We start from the raw sequence: 20,836 nt of genomic DNA on the forward strand, positions 1-20,836 counted from the left end.
ATTCTAAAGCGGAGTTTTAGAGATTTTGATGTGAAAGGGTCAAAATCTTGTCGTGCATTTGGAAAACTTTGCGAGAATGTCAAAAGTTTCACCGGGATTTCCAAAATGTTGAAAAAAAATCTAAACATGCAAACATTGATTTTAGGATTCTAAACCGGAGTTTTAGAGATTTTGATGTGAAAGGGTCAAAATCTTGTCGGGGATTTTGAAAGCTTTGCGAGAATGTCAAAAGTTTCACCGGGATTTCCAAAATGTTGAAAAAAACTCTAAACATGTGACAATTGATTTTAGGATTCTCAATCAGAGTCTGGGAGATTTTGACGTGAAAGGGTCAAAATCTTGTCGGGGATTTGGAAAACTTTGTGAGAATGTCAAAAGTTTCACCGGGATTTCCAAAATGTTGAAAAAAACTCTAAACATGTCAACATTGGTTTCAGGATTCTCCACTGGACTTTTAGAGATTTTGACTTCAAAGAGTCAAAATCTTGTTTAGGATTTGCTAAACTTTGCGAGAATGTCACAAGTTTCACCAGGATTTCCAAAATGTTGAAAAAAAACTCTAATCGTGTCAACATTGATTTTAGGATTCTCCACTGCACTTTTAGAGATTTTGACGTGAAAGTGTGAAAATCTTGTCGGGGATTTGGAAAACCTTGCGAGAATGTCAAAAGTTTCACCGGGATTACCAAAATGTTGAAAAAAACTCTAAACATATCAACATTGATATTAGGATTCTCCACTGGACTTTTAGGGATTTTCACGTGAAAAGGTCAAAATCTTGTCGGGGATTTGGAAAACTTTGCGAGAATGTCACAAGTTTCACCGGGATTTCCAAAATGTTGAAACAAACTCTAAACATGTCAACATTGATTTTAGGGTTCTCCACTGGACTTTTAGAGATTTTGATGTGAAAGGGTCAAAATCTTGTCGGGTATTTGGAAAACTTTGCGAGAATGTCACAAGTTTCACCGGGATTTCCAAAATGTTGACAAAAACTCTAAACATGTCAACATTGGTTTTAGGATTCACAACTGGAGTTATAGAGGTTTTGACGTGAAAGGGTCAAAATCTTGTCGGGGATTTGGAAAACTTTGCGAGAATGTCAAAAGTTTCACCGGGATTTCCAAAATGTTGAAAAAAACTCTAAACATGTCAACATTGGTTTTAGGATTCACAACTGGAGTTATAGAGGTTTTGACGTGAAAGGGTCAAAATCGTGTCGGGGATTTGGAAAACTTTGCGAGAATGTCAAAAGTTTCACCGGGATTACCAAAATGTTGAAAAAAACTCTAAACATGTCAACAACAATTTTAGGATTCTCCACTGGACTTTTAGAGATTTAGACGTGAAAGTGACTAAATCTTGTCAGGGATTTGGAAGAACTTTGCGAGAATGTCAAAAGTTTCACCGGGATTTCCAAAATGTTGACAAAAAATCTAAACATGACAACATTGATATTAGAATTCTGAAGCGGAGTTTTAGAGATTTTGACGTGAAAGTGACAAAATCTTGTCGGGGATTTGGAAATCTTTGCGAGAATGTCAAAAGTTTCACCGGGACTTCCAAAATGTTGAAAAAAACTCTAAACATGTCCACATTGATTTTAGGATTCTCAACCGGAGTTTTGGAGATTTTGACGTGAAAGGCGCAAAATCTTGTCGGGGATTTGGAAAACTTTGCGAGAATGTCAAAAGTTTCACCGGGATTTCCAAAATGTTGAAAAAAACTCTAAACATGTCAACATTGGTTTTAGGATTCACAACTGGAGTTATAGAGATTTTGACGTGAAAGTGACAAAATCACGTCGGGGATTGGAAGAACTTTGCGAGAATGTCAAAAGTTTCACCGGGATTTACTAAATGTTGAAAAAAACTCGAAACATGTCAACATTGGTTTTAGGATTCACAACTGGAGTTATAGAGATTTTGACGTGAAAGGGTCAAAATCTTGTCTGGTATTTGGAAAACCTTGCGAGAATGTCAAAAGTTTCACCGGGATTACCAAAATGTTGAAAAAAACTCTAAACATATCAACATTGATTTTAGGATTCTCCACTGGACTTTTAGGGATTTTCACGTGAAAAGGTCAAAATCTTGTCGGGGATTTGGAAAACTTTGCGAGAATGTCACAAGTTTCACCGGGATTTCCAAAATGTTGACAAAAACTCTAAACATGTCAACATTGATTTTAGGATTCTCCACTGGACTTTTAGAGATTTTGACGTGAAAAGGTCAAAATCTTGTCGGGGATTTGGAAAACTTTGCGAGAATGTCAAAAGTTTCACCGGGATTTCCAAAATGTTGAAAAAAACTCTAAACATGTCAACATTGATATTAGGATTCTCCACTGGACTTTTAGAGATTTTGACTTGAAAGAGTCAAAATCTTGTTTAGGATTTGCTAAACTTTGCGAGAATGTCAAAAGTTTCACCAGGATTTCCAAAATGTTGAAAAAAACCTCTAATCGTGTCAACATTGATTTTAGGATTCTCCACTGGACTTTTAGAGATTTTGACGTGAAAGTGTCAAAATCTTGTCGGGGATTTGGAAAACTTTGTGAAAATGTCAAAAGTTTCACCGGGATTTCCAAAATGTTGACAAAAACTCTAAACATGTCAACATTGATTTTAGGATTCTCCACTGGACTTTTAGAGATTTTGACGTGAAAGGGTCAAAATCTTGTCGGGGATTTGGAAAACTTTGCGAGAATGTCACAAGTTTCACCGGGATTTCCAAAATGTTGAAACAAACTCTAAGCATGTCAACATTGATTTTAGGATTCTCCACTGGACTTTTAGAGATTTTGACGTGAAAGGGTCAAAATCTTGTCGGGGATTTGGAAAACTTTGCGAGAATGTCACAAGTTTCACCGGGATTTCCAAAATGTTGAAACAAACTCTAAGCATGTCAACATTGATTTTAGGATTCTCCACTGGACTTTTAGAGATTTTGACGTGAAAGGGTCAAAATCTTGTCTGGGATTTGGAAAACTTTGCGAGAATGTCAAAAGTTTCACCGGGATTTCCAAAATGTTGAAAAAAACTCTAAACATGTCAACATTGGTTTTGGGATTCACAACTGGGGTTATAGAGATTTTGACGGGAAAGTGTCAAAATCACGTCAGGGATAGGGAGAACTTTGCGAGAATGTCAAAAGGTTCACCGGGATTTCCAAAATGTTGAAAAAAACTCTAAACATGCCAACATTGATAATAGGATTCTAAAGCGGAGTTTTAGAGATTTTGATGTGAAAGGGTCAAAATCTTGTCGTGCATTTGGAAAACTTTGCGAGAATGTCAAAAGTTTCACCGGGATTTCCAAAATGTTGAAAAAAAATCTAAACATGCAAACATTGATATTAGGATTCTAAACCGGAGTTTTAGAGATTTTGATGTGAAAGGGTCAAAATCTTGTCGGGGATTTGGAAAGCTTTGCGAGAATGTCAAAAGTTTCACCGGGATTTCCAAAATGTTGAAAAAAACTCTAAACATGTGACAATTGATTTTAGGATTCTCAATCAGAGTCTGGGAGATTTTGACGTGAAAGGGTCAAAATCTTGTCGTGCATTTGGAAAACTTTGTGAGAATGTCAAAATTTTCACCGGGATTTCCAAAATGTTGAAAAAAACTCTAAACATGTCAACATTGGTTTTAGGATTCTCCACTGGACTTCTAGAGATTTTGACTTCAAAGAGTCAAAATCTTGTTTAGGATTTGCTAAACTTTGCGAGAATGTCACAAGTTTCACCAGGATTTCCAAAATGTTGAAAAAAAACTCTAATCGTGTCAACATTGATTTTAGGATTCTCCACTGGACTTTTAGAGATTTTGACGTGAAAGGGTCAAAATCTTGTCGTGCATTTGGAAAACTTTGTGAGAATGTCAAAAGTTTCACCGGGATTTCCAAAATGTTGAAAAAAACTCTAAATATGTCAACATTGGTTTTAGGATTCACAACTGGAGTTATAGAGGTTTTGACGTGAAAGGGTCAAAATCTTGTCGGGGATTTGGAAAACCTTGCGAGAATGTCAGAAGTTTCACCGGGATTTCCAAAATGTTGACAAAAACTCTAAACATGTCAACAACAATTTTAGGATTCTCCACTGGACTTTTAGAGATTTTGACGTGAAAGTGTGAAAATCTTGTCGGGGATTTGGAAAACTTTGCGAGAATGTCAAAAGTTTAACAGGGATTTCCAAAATGTTGACAATAACTCTAAACATGTCAACATTGATATTAGAATTCTGAACCGGAGTTTTAGAGATTTTGACGTGAAAGTGACAAAATCTTGTCGGGGATTTGGAAAACTTTGCGAGAATGTCAAAAGTTTCACGGGGATTTCCAAAATGTAAAAAAAACTCTAAACATGTCAACATTGGTTTTAGGATTCACAACTGGAGTTATAGAGATTTTGACGTGAAAGTGACAAAATCACGTCGGGGATTGGTAGAACTTTGCGAGAATGTCAAAAGTTTCACCGGGATTTCCAAAATGTTGACAAAAACTCTAAACATGTCAACATTGGTTTTAGGATTCACAACTGGAGTTATAGAGGTTTTGACGTGAAAGGGTCAAAATCTTGTCGGGGATTTGGAAAACTTTGCGAGAATGTCAAAAGTTTCACCGGGATTTCCAAAATGTTGAAAAAAACTCTAAACATGTCAACAACAATTTTAGGATTCTCCACTGCACTTTTAGAGATTTAGACGTGAAAGTGACTAAATCTTGTCAGGGATTTGGAAAACTTTGCGAGAATGTCAAAAGTTTCACCGGGATTTCCAAAATGTTGAAAAAAACTCTAAACATGTCAACATTGATATTAGAATTCTGAACCGGAGTTTTAGAGATTTTGACGTGAAAGTGACAAAATCTTGTCGGGGATTTGGAAAACTTTGCGAGAATGTCAAAAGTTTCACCGGCATTTCCAAAATGTTGAAAAAAACTCTAAACATGTCCACATTGATTTTAGGATTCTCAACCGGAGTTTTGGAGATTTTGACGTGAAAGGCGCAAAATCTTGTCGGGGCTTTGGAAAACTTTGCGAGAATGTCAAAAGTTTCACCGGGATTTCCAAAATGTTGAAAAAAACTCTAAACATGTCCACATTGGTTTTAGGATTCACAACTGGAGTTATAGAGATTTTGACGTGAAAGTGACAAAATCACGTCGGGGATTGGGAGAACTTTGCGAGAATGTCAAAAGTTTCACCGGGATTTCCAAAATGTTGAAAAAAACTCTAAACATGTCAACATTGATTTTAGGATTCTCCACTGGACTTTTAGAGATTTTGACGTGAAAGTGTCAAAATCTTGTCGGGGATTTGGAAAACTTTGTGAGAATGTCAAAAGTTTCACCGGGATTTCCAAAATGTTGACAAAAACTCTAAGCATGTCAACATTGATTTTAGGATTCTCCACTGGACTTTTAGAGATTTTGACGTGAAAGGGTCAAAATCTTGTCGGGGATTTGGAAAACTTTGCGAGAATGTCAAAAGTTTCACAGCGATTTCCAAAATGTTGAAACAAACTCTAAACATGTCAACATTGATATTAGGATTCTAAACCGGAGTTTTAGAGATTTTGATGTGAAAGGGTCAAAATCTTGTCGTGCATTTGGAAAACTTTGTGAGAATGTCAAAAGTTTCACCGGGATTTCCAAAATGTTGAAAAAAAACTCTAAACATGCCAACATTGATATTAGGATTCTAAACCGGAGTTTTAGAGATTTTGATGTGAAAGGGGCAAAACCTTGTCAGGGATTTGGAAAACTTTGCGAGAATTTCAAAAGTTTCACCGGGATTTCCAAAATGTTGAAAAAAACTCTAAACATGTCAACATTGATATTAGGATTCTCCACTGGACTTTTAGAGATTTTGACTTGAAAGAGTCAAAATCTTGTTTAGGATTTGCTAAACTTTGCGAGAGTGTCAAAAGTTTCACCAGGATTTCCAAAATGTTGAAAAAAAACTCTAATCGTGTCAACATTGATTTTAGGATTCTCCACTGGACTTTTAGAGATTTTGACGTGAAAGTGTCAAAATCTTGTCGGGGATTTGGAAAACTTTGTGAGAATGTCAAAAGTTTCACCGGGATTTCCAAAATGTTGACAAAAACTCTAAACATGTCAACATTGATTTTAGGATTCTCCACTGGAGTTTTAGAGATTTTGACGTGAAAGGGTCAAAATCTTGTCGGGGATTTGGAAAACTTTGCGAGAATGTCACAAGTTTCACAGGGATTTCAAAAATGTTGAAACAAACTCTAAGCATGTCAACATTGATATTAGGATTCACAACCGGAGTTATAGAGATTTTGACGGGAAAGTGTCAAAATCACGTCGGGGATAGGGGGAACTTTGCGAGAATGTCAAGAGTTTCACCGGGATTTCCAAAATGTTGAAACAAACTCTAAGCATGTCAACATTGATATTAGGATTCTAAACCGGAGTTTTAGAGATTTTGATGTGATAGGGTCAAAATCTTGTCGGGGATTTGGAAAACTTTGCGAGAATGTCAAAAGTTTCACCGGGATTTCCAAAATGTTGACAAAAACTCTAAACATGTCAACATTGATATTAGAATTCTGAACCGGAGTTTTAGAGATTTTGACGTGAAAGTGACAAAATCTTGTCGGGGATTTGGAAAACTTTGCGAGAATGTCAAAAGTTTCACTGGGATTTCCAAAATGTTGAAAAAAACTCTGAACATGTCCACATTGATTTTAGGATTCTCAACCGGAGTTTTGGAGATTTTGACGTGAAAGGCCCAAAATCTTGTCGGGGATTGGGAAACTTTGAGAGAATGTCAAAAGTTTCACCGGGATTTCCAAAATGTTGACAAAAACTCTAAACATGTCAACATTGATTTTAACATTCTCCACTGGACTTCTAGAGATTTTGACGTGAAAGGGTCAAAATCTTGTTTAGGATTTGCTAAACTTTGCGAGAATGTCAAAAGTTTCACCAGGATTTCCAAAATGTTGAAAAAAACTCTAAACGTGTCAACATTGATTTTAGGATTCTCCACTGGACTTTTAGAGATTTTGACGTGAAAGGGTCAAAATCTTGTCGGGTACTTGGAAAACTTTGCGAGAATGTCAAAAGTTTCACCAGGATTTCCAAAATGTTGAAAAAAACTCTAAACATGTTAACATTGATTTTAGGATTCTCCACTGCACTTTTAGAGATTTTGACGTGAAAGTGTGAAAATCTTGTCGGGGATTTGGAAAACCTTGCGAGAATGTCAAAAGTTTCACCGGGATTACCAAAATGTTGAAAAAAACTCTAAACATATCAACATTGATTTTAGGATTCTCCACTGGACTTTTAGGGATTTTCACGTGAAAAGGTCAAAATCTTGTCGGGGATCTGGAAAACTTTGCGAGAATGTCAAAAGTTTCACCGGGATTTCCAAAATGTTGAAAAATACTCTAAACATGTCAACATTGGTTTTAGGATTCACAACCGGAGTTTGGGAGATTTTTGACTTGAAAGGGTCAAAATCTTGCCGGGGATTTGGAAAACTTTGCGAGAATGTCAAAAGTTTCACCGGGATTTCCAAAATGTATAAAAAAACTCTAAAAATGTCAACATTGATTTTAGGATTTTCCACTGGACTTTTAGAGATTTTGACTTGAAAGGGTCAAAATCTTGTCGGGGATTTGGAAAACTTTGCGAGAATGTCAAAAGTTTCACCGGGATTTCCAAATGTTGAAAAAAACTCGAAACGTGTCAACATTGATTTTAGGATGCTCCACTGGACTTTTAAAGATTTTGACGTGAAAGGCTGAAAATCTTGTCGGGCACTTGGAAAACTTTAGGAGAATGTCAAAATTTTCACCGGGATTTCCAAAATGTTGACAAAAACTCTAAACATGTCAACATTGATTTTAGGATTCTCAACCGGAGATTTGGAGATTTTGACATGAAAGGGTCAAAATCTTGTCGGGGATTTGGAAAACTTTGCGAGAATTTCAAAAGGTTCACCGGGATTTCTAAACTGTTGAAAAAAACTCTAAACATGTCAACATTGATTTTAGGACTCTCAACCGGAGTTTTAGAGATTTTGACGTGAAAGGGTCAAAATCTTGTCGGGGATTTGGAAATCTTTGCGAGAATGTCAAAAGTTTCACCGGGATTTCCAAAATGTTGAAAAAACTCTGAACATGTCAACATTGATTTTAGTATTCTCCACTGGACTTTTAGAGATTTTGACATGAAAGGGTGAAAATCTTGTCGGGGATTTGGAAATCTTTGCGAGAATGTCAAAAGTTTCACCGGGATTTCCAAAATGTTGGAAAAAACTCTAAACATGTCAACATTGATTTTAGGATTCTCCACTGGACTTTTAGAGATTTTGACGTGAAAGGGTCAAAATCTTGTCGGGGATTTGGAAAACTTTGCGAGAATGTCAAAAGTTTCACCGGGATTTCCAAATGTTGAAAAAAACTCGAAACGTGTCAACATTGATTTTAGGATTCCCCACTGGACTTTTAGAGATTTTGACGTGAAAGGGTTAAAATCTTGTCGGGGATTTGGAAAACTTTGCGAGAATGTCAAAAGTTTCACCGGGATTTCCAAAATGTTGACAAAAACTCTAAACATGTCAACATTGATTTTAGGATTCTCCACTGGACTTTTAGAGATTTTGACGTGAAAGGGTCAAAATCTTGTCGGGGATTTGGAAAACTTTGCGAGAATGTCAACAGTTTCACCGGGATTTCCAAAATGTTAAAAAAAACTCTAAACATGTCAACATTCATATTCGGATTCTAAACCGGAGTTTTAGAGATTTTGACGTGAAAGTAACAAAATCTTGTCGGGGATTTGTAAAACTTTGCGAGAATGTCAAAAGTTTCACCGGCATTTCCAAAATGTTGAAAAATACTCTAAACATGTCAACATTGGTTTTAGGATTCACAACCGGAGTTTGGGAGATTTTTGACTTTAAAGGGTCAAAATCTTGTCGGGGATTTGGAAAACTTTGCGAGAATGTCAAAAGTTTCACCGGGATTTCCTAAATGTATAAAAAAACTCTAAAAATGTCAACATTGATTTTAGGATTTTCCACTGGACTTTTAGAGATTTTGACTTGAAAGGGTCAAAATCTTGTCGGGGATTTGGAAAACTTTGCGCGAATGTCAAAAGTTTCACCGGGATTTCCAAATGTTGAAAAAAACTCGAAACGTGTCAACATTGATTTTAGGATGCTCCACTGGACTTTTAAAGATTTTGACGTGAAAGGCTGAAAATCTTGTCGGGGATTTGGAAAACTTTGCGAGAATGTCAAAAGTTTCACCGGGATTTCCAAAATGTTGAAAAAAACTCTAAACATGTCAACATTGATTTTAGGATTCTCAACCGGAGATTTGGAGATTTTGACATGAAAGTGTCAAAATCTTGTCGGGGATTTGGAAAACTTTGTGAGAATGTCAAAAGTTTCACCGGGATTTCCAAAATGTTGAAAAAAACTCTAAACATGTCAACATTGATTTTAGGATTCTCCACTGGACTTTTAGAGATTTTGACGTGAAAGGGTCAAAATCTTGTCGGGGATTTGGAAAACTTTGCGAGAATGTCAAAAGTTTCACCGGGATTTCCAAAATGTTGAAAAAAACTCTAAACATGCCAACATTGATATAAGGATTCTAAACCGGAGTTTTAGAGATTTTTATGTGAAAGGGTCAAAATCTTGTCGGGGATGTGGAAAACTTTGCGAGAATGTCAAAAGTTTCACCGGGATTTCCAAAATGTTGAAAAAACTCTAAACATGTCAACATTGATTTTAGGGTTCTCTACTGGACTTTTAGAGATTTTGACGTGAAAGGGTCAAAATCTTGTCGGGGATTTGGAAAACTTTGCGAGAATGTCAAAAGTTTCACCGGGATTTCCAAAATGTTGAAAAAAACTCTAAACATGTCAACATTGATTTTAGGATTCTCAGTCAGAGTTTTAGAAATTTTGACGTGAAAGGGTCAAAATCTTGTCGGGGATTTGGAAAACTTTGCGAGAATGTCAAATTTTCACCGGGATTTCCAAAATCTTGAAAAAAACTCTAAACACATTAACATTGATTTTAGGATTCTCAACCGGAATTTTAGAGATTTTGACGTGAAAGGGTCAAAATCTTGTCAGGGATTTGGAAAACTTTGCGAGAATGTCAAAAGTTTCACCGATATTTCCAAAATGTTGAAAAAAACTCTAAACATGTCAACATTGATTTTAGGATTCTCAACCGGAGTTCTAGAGATTTTGACGTGAAAGGGTCAAAATCTTGTCATGGATTTTGAAAACTTTGCGAGAATGTCAAAAGTTTCACCGGGATTTCCAAAATGTTGAAAAAATATCTAAACATGTCAACATTGATATTACGATTCTAACCCGGAGTTTTAGAGATTTTGATGTGAAAGGGTCAAAATCTTGTCGGGGATTTGGAAAACTTTGCGAGAATGTCAAAAGTTTCACCGGGATTTCCAAAATGTTGAAAAAAACTCTAAACATGTCAACATTGATTTTAGGATTCTCAACTGGAGTTTTAGAGATTTTGACGTGAAAGGGTCACAATCTTGTCGGGGATTTGGAAACCTTTGCGAGAATGTCAAAAGTTTCACCAGGATTTCCAAAATGCTGAAAAAAACTCTAAACATGTCAACATTGATTTTAGGGTTCTCCACTGGACTTTTAGAGATTTCTGTGCCTAACACAGCCCTCTTAACTTGTCAAGTGAACAGAGAACAGGGAAATCATGGAGCTAGAGGCAACAAAGCCAAATCAATGCAGGAACGAAGCGCGTTTTATACAGACGGCTACCCTGCGCTGGCATTTCACGGTTGTACGAGAAAAACCAGGGGCGGTAGATCGACCAGAGAAACGTTTCCAATGAGGTCATTTCACGAACGAGCAGCACAGCCTGATGCAGCTAGGGCTGCATCTGTTGCCATGCAAGGGGCTGTGAATGTACAATTGTCGGCATAGAAATTTGTGACTCTGCAGAGAAGAACACGAGTTTGTACGTTTATACAACGGATGTGCAGAGTTTGGACTTGTTCCTGTCTTTGTAGATGCTTGTGAGTCGTTCCGAGTGCGTGTACAAGCAAGTGCGTTTCCTTGGATGTTTAGTTATAGAAAGGTGTAGCAGGTGCACAACAGTGTTTGGGGAAGTTTCTTCATACACGTAGCTGACGTCTGCCCTGCTTGCACATGGAAACATAAGCGATATACCAGAGAAGCTATTCGAGTCGTGCACACTGTGCTTAACTTACAAAGGACTTCGCCATGCTACGCAACTGACACGAACAACGCTTTCTAGCCCACCTGCAAAGCGAGTGGCTACCTTTCAAGAGGAAGATGCTACTGCATGACAAGAGGGAGATGTCTGGTTGCACAGTGCTGCTGTTGTCATGTGGACGGATGCGAGGGAGCTCTGCTAGTGAAGCAACAAAGCAGACGCAGGCTGAACAGGAAGCTGCTCCGAGATCCTTCTTTCCCATGGCAAGTGCTTCGCAGTCGTCCGAGCAAAGACGATTAGCAATCGAGAGAGAAGAGAAACGAAAAAGAACGTGTTCGAAGGAGAAGGAGCAAAAGGAGCAATCTTCTTTGTGATATGTAGCCGACGACAAACCCTTTGGTGCCCGTGTGAGAGCAGGCGTCCTTCCTACATCTCTTTGGTACTTCTGCAGAGTTCCATGCGCTGGCACGACTAAAAACTTGTCGGATACCTTCGGACTTGTGCCAGTGTGTGTGCCGAGAGGCTTCCTGAAAGTCTGAGTGTGTGAGCAGCCGTTGTGTCTATCCGCATCACCACACGCATGTCAGTACACGACTTTCACTCAGGATGCGTTTATATTCATTTCATCGCATGTGTGCATGTACGCTGGTGTCGGAGCTGAACGCAGTGTGCGTGTTGGTTGTGTCTGTGCCTAACACAGCCCTCCTAACTTGTCAAGTGAACAGAGAACAGGGAAATCATGGAGCTAGAGACAACAAAGCCAAATCAATGCAGGAACGAAGTGCGTTTGATACAGACGGCTACCCTGCGCTGGCACTTCACGGTTGCACGAAAAAACCCCGGAGCGGTAGATCGACCAGAGAAACGTTTCCAATGAGGTCATTTCATGAACGAGCAGCACAGCCTGATGCAGCTGTTCTTGAATTAGTCAGGCCCCATCAACCTCACGGCGTATCATTTTTGAAATATACTGCAACATAGAACACGTGATTAACAACATAATTACAATTACATGTAATGCAGTTAAACCTTACTTACTAAGATCAAACAACTACCTGCCTATTCTTAAAACCTTAATTCCATTATAATAACCTTATCAACACACTATTTTAATAGATTCAAAAGAACCAGACGAGTTAATACAATATATTCTTTTAACCCCCTAAATATATATAACTGCGCAGTTTATAGAGTAATACCATCAACATATGTTAATTATTGAATTAGTATCTTAAAACTTATATTTAAACTTATATTTAACTTATAAACTTATTAACTTATAATCTAAACTTATTCTTAAAAGATCTATAGCTTAATCTTAATATTTCTTTTAAAACCTTATCAGTTGCTAAATTAAGTTACCATGGTAGAAATATCTTATACTTTTACCTTATCTATGCATAGATTATCTAATTGTAATATCATCCTTTTGGAACTCTTACTATCTATTCAAATTAGCATTCTCTATAGAATTTTTCACTAATTATTTTTTCACTAATAAGCTTTTAGACCACTGGGTCTAGGAACATCTATAACACTGAATAGGTATTCATGGTTTACAAAAACCATTTTTCAAAAACATGTAGGAAGAGGGGAGAAAACATGTAAGTGCTCGTCCACTCTGAAAACATCTATCTATCTTGTCAGCCAGGGGCAGTCCCTGAGACAAAGGGGAATGGCAGATTGAGCATCTTGAAAGGACTCTGAATTACGTGGGAGAGTAAGGTAAGTTTTCAGCACAGGACAGAAGAGTGGACCACACACTGTATTGACTGCAAGGATGGTCCCAGTTAAGTATCTGACCCAGTATGTAGAAGCTAAGATTGCTGGCTTATTTTAGTGTGACAGTGACTGAGCACTGGCACAGCTGCCCAGAGAGGCTGTGGAGTCTCCATCCTTGGATATACTCAAAAGCCAACTGGGCACAGTGCTAGGCAGCCTGCTCCAGGTGGCCCTGCTTGAGCGGGAAGGCTGGACCAAATTACTTCCAGCCTCACTTACTCTGAGATTTGTTGCTCAGCTAGATTATTACTGTTATTACTGTGTCCACTTGCTGCTTCTCTGTAAAGAGCACAGCAGAAACTCCCTCTTCCAATCTCTGTGCTGTCCACTCACATCCAATGCCGTCCCAAAGGCAGGGAGAATCTCTGAGTCAGTAAGGTTTTCCTAAGACTGTGATCTCAGAGGCTGTTTATAGCAAATATTGTATCACTGCATTCGTTCTAACAGCCATCTCAGTTATGGGAAAATGAGACAGGATTTTCACTATGTACCTATACAAAGCCAAAAGCAAAAATTTAAACAAGGTAGAACCTTTAAAGAAGCTTGATTACAACATCTCAAATATATTTCATATGAAGCAACTGAAGAAAAACAGATATTACTTTCTTACCATGCATCCTTTCCTACTGTTGCAGGCTAAATAAATTCCCATAACTGCTTCTTTCTCCCATGTATACTATAAACACCTGTATCAACATTGCAACACACACCATTTTTGCATCAAAAAACTCTTTCGTATGCTTACCACTTTAAAAAGGCTTTCAGGGCATGATGTGGCCTTGTCCTGGAGCTCTGGGTGAGACAAACAGGGTGGAAAACAGGTTTTGCTGCTTATTCTCATCACTAGTATGGCTATAAGCTAGAAGTCAAAATATCCTAAGGCGGCTCACACAGATCCGATGAAATTGTTATACATTCTTTAGTATTAGGCATCTGTTTGAATGACAAGATAATTACAAGCTCTCAAGCAGTTTTATGTCATAGAGTTCCACTTCTAAGTTCATACAATTTTAGTAACAGCTGTAAGGCTCGTTGGCTTCATGGTGAAGCTCAACTTGATAGATGGAAAAAAGCACTTGAAATGTACTTTAATGCCACACAACCACCATGCACAGGAGTACAAGTCATCCTGGTGATCACAAGTGTTGGTATATCTTGGCACACAACTATTGGGCAGTTTAAATGCTGCTAAGAAGTGCCTCATTTTACCAAGGGACCAAAGTGTGCACCAAGTGTCACTCTGGCAGCGTTTTATGAGCAAAATTCCCCTGAGATGTGAGGAAACCCTGAGCAGCTTAGGCCATCTCACACTGGTAGCTGGAGGTGGACTTTGAGGTTCAACATTAGCCCATTCACCACACTCCTTTCCTTTTTCCATTTTCCATTGATTGCAAACTCTCATTTAACGTTTTAAAACTCTTCATCCTGCCATATGTATCTGGAACAGCTTTAGAACTGCCACAGCAAATGCTGCCTTAAACACCCAGGGACCAAACACCTGGAAAATGTATACTAACATCTCTGATTTCTACTGCACAGCTGTAAATTCACCCCACTAATCCCCCCTCACAGAGACCTGCAAAGTTGAGCCATTTCTGGGCAGGTTAAAGTAAAGTGTTTCTTTCCCTGATAAAGGAAAGTAAAATAGACAAACAGTGAGGAGGACAGCAGAAAGATCAATACATCTCACTTTTCTAGCTTTCTGTGGCATTAGGTGCTGGAGAGTGGGATGGCTAAAGATGTCACTGTTCAGCTAATGCACTTTCAAAAGACTGTAGCAAATACTTATGCTTTTTATTCTTCCTAGATGCAGGTTTTTTTCGTTGAAGACAGCACAGCTCAATTCAGCCCTGGTGTAATTACAGCGGCTTCAGGGAGGTTGCAACCTCCTTACAACCAGGCTAAAATTATTTGTTCATTCCACATTTCCCTTTTTTCTGACCAGCCATAGCTCCATTGTCCTGATTTTTAACTCTTGTACCAAACCAGCAATTGCTGCATAAAATGCTTTTTTTGTCCATTTGCAAGGGGTGACCTCCTTTTCCCTTGGCACAAGTCCCCAGGTAGAAGTTTAATCTTTCACAGTTGAGTGACTTTCAACATACAGGCAAAAGCAGAGTGAAAACCTTAGCATTGCTATTAAAGCTGCTCTCGAGAAACAATTATTTGTCTTAATAGGGAGTAATATAAGAACTAATCCAGTATTGAAGCAAAGTGAAACCACTGCAAAGCCTGTCTTGCAGCTGTGATTTCCTTCTGCAAATAGAGCTGTGGAGCTACCAAGTCAGGCATTCTTCATCAAGGAGGTTATCAAGAGAGGGAGAGTGAAGAAACTAACTGTTTTGATGGCTTGTTAGCAATGGAATGTTTACGTAAGACTTCAAATAAAGAAAAAATTACTAGTGCACCAGAACAAGACAGAATAAGCTAGGTAATAACTTTTATGTGGGGAATTTTGAAGCACAGGCAATTCATTAGGAGCAGGAACAACACAGAAACAACTACTTAGAGATGCACTCACATAATCAGCTAGATTAAATGCAACCTTGTGGACCTCTAATAGGATTACATTTCAGTGAGCTAATTCAGGCAATATTGTGATTACACTGAGTTAAAATAGACTGTTAGAATAGAAATAAGGCCAGTAATTTGGATGGAATTAATAGTCTGCCATTTCTCATTTTTACATTTCTCAAAATTCAAGCTTAGTGCTAATGGTTTTACAAAATCTTTTCTTTGTTATGTTCTATCTCTTTATTTGCCATTCAATGGGATAGCTTTGTTCAGGCAAGCAGAAGTATTAGTAGAAATCTCATGCTTTGTCGTAATGTGTGAAAAAGTGACAACATCTGGGGAGATCCAAGTCTCATTTTGCTAAGGGGCAGCAGTCATACAAAGATGCTAATGACCGAGCAGCTCAGGCACAGCCTTCTTCAAATGCTGTGTTTTGGATCACGCAATGCGTCCAACTCAATGTTCTGATGACAGTGCTGGTCTGCTGTCTTCTAAGGTCATGTCTGTCTCACCTGCCTTGGCATAGATGTGGCTCGCCTTCCTCAGCTTCTCCATGGAGCTCAAAAAATGGCTCTGAGCTTCTTAAGTGATTTGCAGATTAGTATGGCATTTGCAAGTCCTACAGAGCTGTGTGGCTTCCCTGAAGAGCACGCACATGGGCCAGTCATGGCATTGCTACTGGAGATGCAGAACTTTCCAAGTCATACTCCAGGAGTACCTGGAGCAGACAAATACAGTCCATATGATGCAGTATCAGACAGTAATAATTGCTACGCTATGTGATAAAAGCTCATTTGCACAACCATAAAAGTCCACTGAGGTCATCCCCAAACCTGCTCCTTGTTACCTCTCCCAGCTGTTTTTCTCCCAACTGCCCACTGCCTTTGAGCAGCATTTTACTTCCTTTTTTTTTTTTTTTCTCCTATTAAATCTTGTCTCCCTGAGTATAAATAGTATTTTTCTTCTGGTGTTACAAAAGAAAATACTGTGCTTCAGTATAAGTAGATGAAAACTATTCTACTTTCTTGCCCTAAAAAATAATCATATGCCTCATAGATCTAGAGGTTACTTTGCTTCAGTGTGCCATCTACCACGGCACAATGTTTCTATTTTTCTCTGTCAGGTTTCAGAATTTAGTGCATTCTGAGGTCAGATGTCAAGATGCTACGTTTGCACAACTGATTTTTTTATTCTTTCTCAAAAAAAGTTTCATTTGTTATTTGATGGTCATGGTATGTATGGCACCTCAGTTTGGTGTTCATTTAAAATAAAAATTAAAATATTTGACACCTTGAGCCAGAGCTCTGAGATGGAATAGGACCCGTTTCCCTGTGTCTTTAAAAACACCTTTTAAATTTAGTTTCAATGCTCAACTATTTATTTCTATAGGCCAGAGTAGCTTCTACTGCAATCTTCATTGAAAACTGATGCAAACTATGCTGAATATAATCCCATTCTGTATACATGACATGACTGTCCCATTTATTCATTTTTTTCCCCACAAGACCTTCTTCTAATTTCCTTTACACGGCCAATATCTGCCTAAGCCACAGGAATTTTTACTTTATCATTATTCCATATTCTCCTAATATCCTCTTTTAATATCCACCTACTGCAAGCTTTATCATTCTTTTTACTAAAATAAACAGCAATTAGAATATTATTACTAAATTTTAATACATAAAGAGAATAAGCAGACAAATACAATTAAAATAAAATTCAAATTCTGTTTTCAAGCTGGTCAGCGTGAAATTCTTGCTGGCGTCTACCTGACGTTCTCCATATTGCCAGTTTCCTTCCAACCAAGAGTTCAGGTTAGGAATCCTCTCCCTGTCTACAGATGCTCAAAGCTTTTGTAATTGTTCCTAAAAGCAGAATGGATGGTATGGCTTTCTTTGTTCTGCCTGACATACATTTAAATGTGTGTTAAACAGAGCGAGTTGCTGGGTTTCCTGGAAAATTAAAAAAACTCAATATATGCTGTGAGCAAAATATACACTTTTTCATCTATACCCAGCAAACAGCTTTGTGGTGGAGTAAAACACTGGATGTGAGAGGCATATTCCAATCATTTGGTTGTGAACTCTGCATAATAACTGGAGAGGAAAATAGCACATTTACAGAATATAATGGTGTTAAATTGATGCTGTCTGAAGAGCTACAAAAGATCTGACAAAGGGTGACTAGGCCATTGAAACACAATCTTTCTTTCCTTTTATGAGTTCAAAATGTGAATTGTAATTTTTAGTTTTACATTTGTGATATAACTTTTGCCTGTGAATATAATTTATTTAAGAGGTAGTTAACTTCTGCGTTAAAACCATAAAACCATCAGTTTGACCCTTAGTCAAACTGATCTGTTTACACAATATATTTACATCCAAATTCAGGCTAATTTACTTACTTTTCATGTGCTCAAGCATTTTAGGTAGTTTTAGTCTATGTGTAAGGATTCTTCTCAGACTTTTCTTTCCTTTTTTTTTTTTTAATGTAAGCAGTTCTTTCTCGGTTTGCATCTTTTTCTTCCTAAGGAAGATGCACATTAAGAAGACTTCAAAAGGCTATGGGAATAGAAATACTGAGCACCATTTTGAAGGACCTGGATGGTGCTGAGGTGCTTACCTGGCATTCCCCACCTGTGGATGGACCAGCCAAGGGCAGCTCTGTTGTTTTTTCAGGAGATCCTCATGAATTAAGTTTGGCCGAGGTGTTCAAACAGATGTCCCCAGCCTCCCCTGCAGAGCATCCCCCAGCTGGTTGGTAATGGAGGAAAGAGCCCTTGGCGATTGTAATTCTTGCTTTTTAGCTCTCCCATTTCAATGTTCACATGCAACTCCATGCAAAAGAGGAACTGTTATATTAGTCTCATGTTGGCGGTGGAAATGGCAGGATCCTTTCCACGCTGGGCTCTCAGTGGTCCCTGCTGAAGGACAACAGAAAGTCTTGAGGACCTTTGAGGGGGTGTTTAAATAGCATATTGGGCTTCCAGGGGCTCGAGTACAAGCAAAAGCCCAAATATGACTGGCAGCCTCAGTTATCTGTGTTAGGTTTGAAAGAAGAATGATTAGCTAGGCTTATTGCTAATTGCTAAATTAGCTAATAGCTAATTGCTAAAGCACCGAAGATTTCTGCTGGGCTTGCCACAGGCTGTTCTCAGGCACATGAGAGGAGGAACCGGGGTTAATTCAAAGATCATCGCTCCATTTTAATCACAGTGACTTCACCTCCTCAGTTCATATACTGGGATGGCATCTGGTTAGTATTTTTTCTCCTTTTAAATGACAACTTTAGTCACTTTATTTTAAGATGTATTTTAGAGAGTTCGCGAGGTTTGTCCTGTACTCCTTTTTGGAGGAAACAGGGCAAAAAAGCAGCAGGAAGCGGAGCCCCGGGTGTCCCGGGGGAGTCCTCGGCGAGGGAACCGAGGGGGCCAGGAACGAATGGTGGAACTCGGGGAGACGCTGCGGTTCGGGGCCGGGGGAGTCCCCTGGCCGCTGCCGCCCCCTAACCCACCGTGCGGCATCCGGGACCCAGAGCCGGGACCGGCGCCGTCCGGATCCTGTCCCGGCAACTCGCTGCTGCGGGACTGGCTTAGGCCCGGCCCCGGCTGTCCCACGGGGCTGGCGGGGACCGGCTGGTGCCCCCTGGCTGAGGCAGGGCCGGGGAGCTGACGGACCCCTCGGCTGGTACGGGGGCCGTGAGGAGGGACACCGGGGACCCCCGGGGGGCTCTGCCTGCTCCGACTTTGTGCTATCCTGAGCGCGGGAACGGGCCGACACCAGGACCACCGGAGAGGTGCGGGGGAGAGCAGAACCCCCCGCCGAGCACAACCGGGCAAGGACGCCCCGGAGCTCCGCGGGGAGGGATGCCCGGCCCGCCCTGCCTGCGGGGACTCGCTCTCATCTTGGGGAGACACAGAAACCGGCGGGGGCCGGAGAGCCGGGCTCAACGGGGCCGATCAGTGCCCCCCCTGCCGGCGTTTGCCCGCAGGGGCCGGGGCAGTGCTGGGCAGGCGGGCGCTGGGACCCTGCGGCCGACGGGTCGAACCGCTCTGACCAAGGCCCCGCTCCCCAAACTCCGCCCCAGGAGAGCCTCCTCCCGCCGGGCGGGGCTCAGGGCGCCTGCGCGGGGCGGGGCGAGGAGTTTAGTCCCCTGGCGGCCGCCATCCCCGTTTCCTTTCATTCTCTCTGCGGCGCAGGGGCGGGCGGAGCTGGGTCCCAGGGCGGGGTGGCGGCCCCGTGGTGCAGTGGCGGCCCCGCGGGCGGGGAGACCGGCCCGGTCCTTCGCCGGGAGCTCCGGGCTCTCGGGGAGGAGGGAGCGGAGGCGGGAGGGCAAGTGCAGGCGGTGCCCGGGCGGCTCCACGGAGCAGCAGCGGCGGGGCGGGGGGCGCCGGGGGTGAATAGAGCCCGCAGGACTGGAGCCCGGCGCTCACCGTTCCCGCCCGAGCCGCCCGCGGCCACACGGGGCCCGATACGTCCCAGCCCGACACCGCCGGGGCTCCCGGCCCGTGCTCGACACCACACGCGTGTTTGGTAGGGGGATGTGAGGTCTATAGGTGCTCGTGGAACTGGAGCCCCGTGTCCGGGTGCTGGGGTTAAGCAGCACCGAGCCAGCCGGGCATTTCTTAGGCCTGAGAACGGGGCCCAAGCGCTGCGTTGTTGAGGTTGGGAAAGGGGCTCCTAGGCCTGGAGCAGAGCTCAAGGACTGGGCTTTCAGCTCAGGAACACAGACCCAATCACTGTTCCTGGGCTCAAACCGTGAGGCCAGGTTGCCCAATTGGGTAGGGGATGGGAGGGCGTTGGGAGGGGGGTGGGCAGAAGCAGGTGGCTGGAGCAGGGTGGGCGGCAGGCAGGGGAACCCCTCCAGAGTGGGGGGTCTGGTCAGCCTGGCCACTGAATCTTTGGATGCTGGCATGCACCAGGATGAATTAAGTGTTTGACTTAGTTTCTGGCATAAAAAGTTATTTCCCCCCCTTTTTATTCAAAGAATGTTCAACCACTGGACTAGTTATTATTTAGTTCATATTTCACAGAATCACAGAACATTAGGGATTGGAAGGCACCTCAAAAGATCATCTAGTCCAATCCCCCTGTCGGAACAGGAACACCTAGATGAGGTTACACAGGAATGTGTCAGGCAGGTTTTGAATGTCTCCAGAGAAGGAGACTCCACAACCCCCCTGGGCAGCCTGTTCCAGTGTTCTGATACCCTCACTGAGAAGAAGTTTCTTCTCAAATTTAAGTGGAACCTCTTGTGTTCCAGTCTGAGCCCATTACCTCTCGTCCTACCACTGGCTGTCACCAAGAAGAGCCTGGCTCC

This window comes from Streptopelia decaocto (assembly GCF_964273445.1).
Source record: "Streptopelia decaocto genome assembly, chromosome: 4".
In the NCBI taxonomy this organism is placed as follows: domain Eukaryota; kingdom Metazoa; phylum Chordata; class Aves; order Columbiformes; family Columbidae; genus Streptopelia; species Streptopelia decaocto.